The 7,610-nt window shown below is 40.6% G+C and overlaps 1 pseudogene; it reads right to left on the reverse strand.

Moving 5' to 3' along the window:
* Positions 1-1,430: 1,430 nt before the first annotated feature.
* Positions 1,431-1,890, reverse strand: LOC133092078 (galectin-1-like; annotated as a pseudogene).
* Positions 1,891-7,610: the final 5,720 nt, after the last annotated feature.

Below are 7,610 nucleotides of genomic sequence, written 5' to 3' on the forward strand. Positions count from 1 at the left end.
TATTTTATGTATCCCTTGAATAATTATTATATTTTTAATTAATTTTACTACTTTTGACTTTTACTTTGCTACTTGTTTTATAAGAGATTGATTTACTATCTCTAGCATTTATTTACCTTTTCTGGTGAAAGTTTTGCTTTCATATGTTTTCTTATTAATTAGTGCCTTTTCTTTTTAGCTTGGAGGAGTCCCTTTAACATTTCTTATAAGGCCAGTTTAGTGGTGATGAACTCTTTTAGCTTTTGCTTATCTATAAAACCTTAATCTGTTCTTTAATTCAGAATGATAACCTTGCCAGGTAGAGAATTCTTGTTTGGCAGTTTTTTTCCTTTCAGCACTTTGAATATGTCATATCACTCCCTTCTGGCCTGTAAAATTTCTGTTGAAAAATGTGCTGATAGCCTTATCGGTTGTCCCTAGTACATAATAAGTTGCTTTTTTTCTTGCTTCTTTCTTTTTACAATTCTCTTTTAATCGTTAACTTTTACCATTTAAATAACAATGTGTCTCAGTGTGTTGCTCTTTGGGTTTGTCTTATTTGGAACACTCTGGGCTTCCTGGAACTGAATATCTGTTTCCTTCCCCAGATTAGGAAAGTTTTCAGCCATTATTTCTTTAAATACAAATTAAAGAAATTTCTCTTTCTCTTCCTCTTCTCCTTTTGAAACCCCCATAATGCAAATGTTATTCCACTTGATATTGTTCCAGGGTTCCCTATGTTATCCTCATTTCTTTAATTCTTTTTTTACATTGTGCTGCTCTGTCTGGGTGTTTTCCATTGCTTTGCCTTTCAGCTTCTTTTGTGCTTCTTTTTGTTTTTAGTTGATTAACAAAGTTGTGTTAGTTTCAGGTGTACAGCAAAGTGATTCAGTTATACATATACATGTATCTTTCCTTTTCAAGTTCTTTTCCCATTTAGGTTATTACAGAATATTGAGCAGAGTTCCCTGTGCTATACAGTAGGTCTTTGTTGGTTACCTATTTTAAAAATAGCAGTGTGTACATGTCAGTCCCAGACTCCCAATCTGCTTCTGTTTTATCCATTCTGCTGTTGAACCCTTCCAATGTGTTTTTCATTTCAGTTATAACTTCTCTTCAGTACTTCCTTATAGTTTCTCTTTGTTGGCTTCTTGCTACATTCATCCCTTTCTTCTCCTGAGATTAGTGAGTGTCTTTTTTTTTTTTTATAATTAATTTTCTTTTTCATATTAATTAATTTAATTTTGGCTGCACTGGGACTGAGTGTCTTTATGAACATTATTTTGAATGCTTTGTCAAGTAGGTTGCTTATCTCTGATTCATTAAAGTATTTTTCTGGGGATTTGCCTTGTTCTTTGATATGGAATATATTTCTCTGTCTCCTTGTTTTGCCTGTCTCTCTTTGTTTGTCTACATGTATTACAGAAAGTGGCTACCTCCATCAGTTTTTTTCCAGGGGGAGCAAAGGCAGCTGCCTTTATTGGGGGCCATGGGCCGGCTGGCTTCACTCAAAGGCCACGCACTTGATCTTGAAGTCACCATTGGCCGCCAGGTAGTTGATGGCCTCCAGGTTGAGGCAGTTGGGGAATTTGAGTTTGTATCCACCAGGCAGCTGGATGGTTAGCTCTGCCTGTCGAAGCAGATGCATACCTCCACAACACTTCCAGGCTGGAAGGGGAAGACAGACTCCTGCTGCTTGGGTCCCCAGGCCCCGCCATCCTTGCTGTTACACACGATGGTGCTGGTGTCCCCGTGCTCATTGAAGCGGGGGTTGAAGTGCAGGCACAGGTTGTTGCCATCTTTGCCCAGGTTCAGCACGAAGCTCTTGGCGTCCAGGGCCACCTTGCCCAGCACTCTGAGGTACTTCCCAGATTTGAGATTCAGGTTGCTGATGACAAGACCACAAGCCATGATTGAGGAGAGGAGGATGTTCCTGGGACTTGGGCACCAGTTGTCTGAAGACTCTACCAGAGAGCCTTGGTCTTGAAAGAGTGGTGTCCTTTAGAAGCTGTTCTGTGTGGCCCAGAAGTGCAGTCTCGTCTGGCCACCAGAACCAGGCACTCTATGGCCATCCCTCATGTGGGCTGTAGGTGCCCGCCAGCTGTGATAGGGCTGTGACTGCTGTATGGGGAGGAGAGGGTTGGAGTCACTTGCCCATCCTGGGTGTGGATTGATCTATGTGTGGCTGTGATAGGGCTGTGACTGCTGTATGAGGAAGAGAGGGTTGGAGTCACTTGCCCATCCTGGGTGTGGATTGATCTATGTGTGGGCTGGTTGGAGCTCAGGGCACTCATCAGGCTCAGCTGTGGGTCAGCTACTGCGTGAGGATGACAGGACTCTGTAATTCCTGCTGGCCTCCAGACCAGAAGATCCATAGGTGCCTCCTTGGCTGTGGTTGCAAAAACGGGGGCTCCTGGTGAGTGCGTAAGCTCCTTTCTGAGGAGCCTCATCAAGCCCTAATGAGGCCAAGGGGGTGTGCAAGGATGGTGTCTCCCTGCTTACAGTCCCTGGGAGCACCTCCTTAGCCTCTAGGTATGTGGGAAACCTGAAGCCTGTCCCTCAGGATGAAGCTCCAGGCTAAGTAAATAAGTCTTTTTCATATAAGACGGGGTTATGTTTCAGTCTGCTGTCTGTGCAGGGCCCTGGGTATGGTGGCCTGCCAAGAGCTGTCTTTCCGATTGCTCCAGTGTCATGGAGTTCAAGAACACCAGCCCCCGTGGCCACCAGGGCCAGGCCAGCCAGTAGTGTCCCCTATGCGGATTGCATGCACCCACTGGCTTTAGCTAGGTAGCTGGAGATTATAGGGGGTGGGACTTGCTCTCTTGCTTCAGGAAGGCAGCAGGAAAATGTCTTGACTGCACCCACCCTTGGGCTTCAGCAATGCAGTACGAAAGTGCCTTGTCTGTGCATGTGAGTCAGCCGTTAGGCCAGGAGTGGGAGAATATTATGACTGCTTGTGTTCTCCAGTCCCAGCCAGGGGGGCAGGGGAGTGTCACAGCCACCCACACTTGCAGACTTTAGTTAGGGAGCAGGAGAATGCCATGGCTATTTGTGCCACCCCAGTCAGGGCATGGGGGGATGCTGCAGCTGCCAGAGCTCTCCAGCTTCAGCTTTGTGGCAGGGTAGTGCATCCAAGATCTCAGGTCTGTGCTAGCAGGTGAGGTGAGGAACACAATGCCCTCTGCCAGTGACTCCTACGAGTATTACCACCATGTTACATCCCCTGCACCCCCCCAACTGATGCTTTTAGATTTGCAAACAACTCTCCTTCACAAAGAGTCTCAGCAGTTTTCAAACCGCTGATATTTTGCAGGGTCTCTGAGTGAGAAGGATTGCATGTGAGCCCTTTAAGAGGGGAGTCTCAGTTTCCAATAGCTTTTTTGGACCCTTGGACATTAGCCCCATTAGTTTTCTAAGCCAGGCATTTTGGGGACTCAGCTGTCTGGTGTAGAATCCTTGGGCCCATGTGTCTGATGTGGGGTCCCACACTTGCTCCCCCAGGAGAAATGCCTTTCTAATAAGATCCCTCTGTATTGTTGTGGCCAGGCCAGGGGCGGGGTTTTGGGTGAGAACTTTTATCTGCCCCTCTGACCCATGCTGATGTAGTCCTTTTTATTCTTTGTTGTGAAACAGGTAATCAACTAGTTTTCAGGTTCTCTTCTGAGGGAATTAATCCACATGTAGGTATTTATCTCTTCTGTCTGTGGGAGGAGATAAGTTCAGGCTCTTCCTTCGGCGTCTTCTTAAAACGCCTACTTAGTTGTTTATTCTTAACGTATTCCTATCAAACAATATTTTTTGTGATGGTCAGATTTCTCATAAATTTGATATCTCATACATAAATTCAATCATTTATTTTTAAAAGTTTAGAGAGTTCTTACAATTCTAATTACTTGAATTTTCTAAAAAGAAACTAAGGTACTAGTGACTTTGGTGACATTTAACTTAATAGGAAAGGAAGGTGGATTCTTTCTACTCACTGGTTCTTTCAAAAGGGCAAAATCACCCTGGAAATATCTAATTTTCAATTCAAAAATATAATTCTTACCAAACAGATTTGAGCTTTCAGTGGGTAGGATGTTTTATTAAATCACCTGAGTCATTACTAAAATTTCACCAAGTCTTGACAATCTCCTTTTATGTGCTATTCTCAAATAATGCACTTCCTTTCAAATACTTTAAACGCCTCTGAAGCTAATAATCATGTAGGATGCCCTCACTTCTCACACAAGGAAGTATTTCAAAATGAATAACACAGGTCAGGTATATTTAAATCTTGCACTATGCATGCATGTTTTCTAACTCTAAAGCAAATGCTACCATTTTACTTAGTATCAACTGAATATTTGTAAAGTGTCAATGTCTGATTTCAAAGTCAAATGGACACTGATAGTGAACGTTTCAAGGTTTGAACCTCTATATTTGTTGTTAATTCTATAAATAGTTTTATCTTTAAAACTATTTATAGAATTAATAAATTAATAATTTGTAGAATAAATAAATAAAACTATTTCACTTTCCCACAGAAATCTTCAAGAGATATGGCAGTGATAAGATATAAAGTAAAAGTCCTTATTCAAGTGTTCACCTAAACAAAAAAGAACCCCTTTGAAATTTGAATTACAATGATTTTATCTCAAATAAAGAAAAAACTATGAACACAAAGCAACGCTGCATTCTACAGTGCAGAAAGAGTGACCAATGATGTCTGCCTGGGACTTGGATGCATATTTTACTATATAATGTCCAGGAAAGAGCATATTAATGATCTCCAAAAAAAGGAAACTGGATAGTCATAAGGATATTTCCTGGGACCACATACAGAAATGACCCTGGTCACATTGATTTTTAAGGCAAGCAGTCTTTTTTTTTTTTTTTAAATGCAGAAAATTTATATATATATATTTTTTTAATATTTTAAATTTATTTATTTATTTATTTATTTATTTATGGCTGTGTTGGGTCTTCGTTTCTGTGCGAGGGCTTTCTCTAGTTGTGGCAAGCGGGGGCCACTCCTCATCGCGGTGCATGGGCCTCTCACTGTCGCGGCCTCTCTTGTTGTGGAGCACAGGCTCCAGACGCACAGGCTCAGCAATTGTGGCTCATGGGCCCAGCCGCTCCGCGGCATGTGGGATCTTCCCAGACCAGGGCTCGAACCCGTGTCCCCTACATTGGCAGGCAGATTCTCAACCTCTGCGCCACCAGGGAAGCCCAAGGCAAGCAGTCATTTTAAGTCTGGTGCTACATATGTTAAATTTCACCAGTTACGTATGACTTCTGGACTGGATATTCAGAGCACACGGACTATACAGCATTAGCATTAACTTAGTGCAAAATTAATTCTGTCAAGAATGACTTTGTAGAGGAGATTTAGACTGTCTAACCATGTGACTAGAAATATCAAATAAGCTAGCCTTTATTGAACACTTACAAGCCAGCACTGTGTTAATGTTTTTCATGCATTGTCTCATTAATACATAAAATTCCATGAGGTAAGTAGTGTTATTATCCTCATTTTATGGAAAAGGACTGTGATGTAACAAAATGTACCAAAAAAAGATGTAACATTTAGCTAGTGTTATAGGTGGAATTTGAACTCCAAATCATCTCCCTTCTAAGAACATGCCTGAGCTTACCACAAAAGCACATTTGTGAGAAGCAACAAATACGAGAAAGTCTAGGGATACATTTTAACTCCATTTAACAAGAGTAATCTTGAAGCAAATATTCCCCGCAGGGATCAGTTTTCCTTCTGCAGGATACAAAGGAAGAATCAGGCATCATGGGGGCCCTGTAAATTCCCCCAATTAAAACACAGAATGAAGATCACACCAGGTTTTCCTTCAGCTGGATCAAATAGATGCTTGAACCTTATAAACACTGGCACGTCCAGAGAGGTATGGAGTCATGTGTTTGGTCTGTTCTGAGTTACCTATTCAATATTGTCTTATCTTTTGTAGTTTCACCCATGTTGGAGTTGCTTACCAAACTTACCACACCTTCTATCCATATTAGACAGACTTGCCTGAAATAATATTCCACTCTTACCCAGAGTAGTCAGTGTGGTGTTGTAATGTTTTCCACTGTTTGGATATTTGAAAGACCTAGCAGACTCCATAGAGTATATTCATGTGAGGATTTTATTTAAATGTAAAACATACAGAACAAGAGAAGTAGGTTTCAGGCAGCCATCAAAGGTCTGAGAGACAATCTTTGCGCCCTTGAGTTGTACTGAGCCTCTGGCTGCACTGCCAAGTATGCATGAGAAATCTTAGCTTCAGGAGAGCAACTAGAGGAAACTCTAAGAAGTTCTTTAAGTGGCCAAACCAGGCTTGTCAAGCTATTTGAGCTAGTTGAGCCATTGGTAAAGAAGCCAACCCTGGGTGGAGCAGGACCACCGGAAAAGTTTCCAGCTTTAAACAGCACATCATAAATGCCATTGCCTTTATCTCAGACAAGAGTCAAAAAACCAGGCATCTCCAGAGATAGAAAGCTTAGCCACTCCAGCTGTAAATTAGCTGTCTTTAGGTGTCCAGCCCTATATTCTGAAGCCATTTGGCAAACATTATTTAAGATTGGACTGTACCTGTGTAATTGTTTAAAATCAATAATCTCTACATTTAAGACCCTTGAGAATTCCAGGCCTGAGTGTGAAAAGTACTTGAGTCACGCTGTTAACAGAGGGTCTTAGACTTGTGAATGATTCTTGTTTAGCTTATGGGCCTCATTGATAATGTATTACTGTATTTCAAACATGGGTCACACATGTGGACTTTACTATGATTCTAAAATGTAATATGTAGGCTCCAGTTTTGATAGATCAATAAGACATTTATCTGATCCTAACTGATCATAAGGGTTAGGAATAATGCTTTTAAACACATGTTGAAATATATGTTTGGCTGAAATTCTGAATCTCCCCTTCCAACTCCCAAGAAAAATATCAGAATTAAGTTCTAATATTTAACATGCTACCATGTTCTTGTTTTGTGTACATTGTTCTTGCATTTTCAACTTTAATTTAAATACATTAATAGTAAAATTGTCATGTGGTCATGATCAAAACCAGCACAAAGCTAAAACTCAGCAGGAAATATTCAAAAGCAGTCTAAATGATTATCTTTCCCGAAATGTGAAGCTAATTATACCAGGTCAAAAAGAATAGTAATCTCATTGCTACTTGAATAAAATTTAATTATAGACCAATCTTCACAAGCTATTAATATGCTGACACATATTTAAATCAAGATTCACAAACACTGAAGAAGGGAGCTACAAATATGGAAAAGGAGAAAACTAGAATAAACTCTGTTCTGTGATATGCATTAAAGGGATCAGTACAAACTTGTAGGCTGTAATATAATTGATAGATATACAGTCATTATAGATGTATGTGTAGTTTTCTGCCTCTATCTGTTAAGAGCACTTGGAAGTAAAGAAACTCTGATACAATGAGCACACCTAGCCCACAGATCTTGGTTTCTACATACCAGGGATCCTTGGAGAAATGGCTGATATGAAACATCTACACACACAAATACAAATTCATTTTTAAAAGGAAGAAATAAAGGATTAGAGAAGTTATGTCATTTACATAAAGTCACAAGCAAATAAGTGATAAAGAGAGCATG

This window comes from Eubalaena glacialis, chromosome 5, assembly GCF_028564815.1.
Source record: "Eubalaena glacialis isolate mEubGla1 chromosome 5, mEubGla1.1.hap2.+ XY, whole genome shotgun sequence".
Classification (NCBI taxonomy): Eukaryota; Metazoa; Chordata; class Mammalia; order Artiodactyla; family Balaenidae; genus Eubalaena; species Eubalaena glacialis.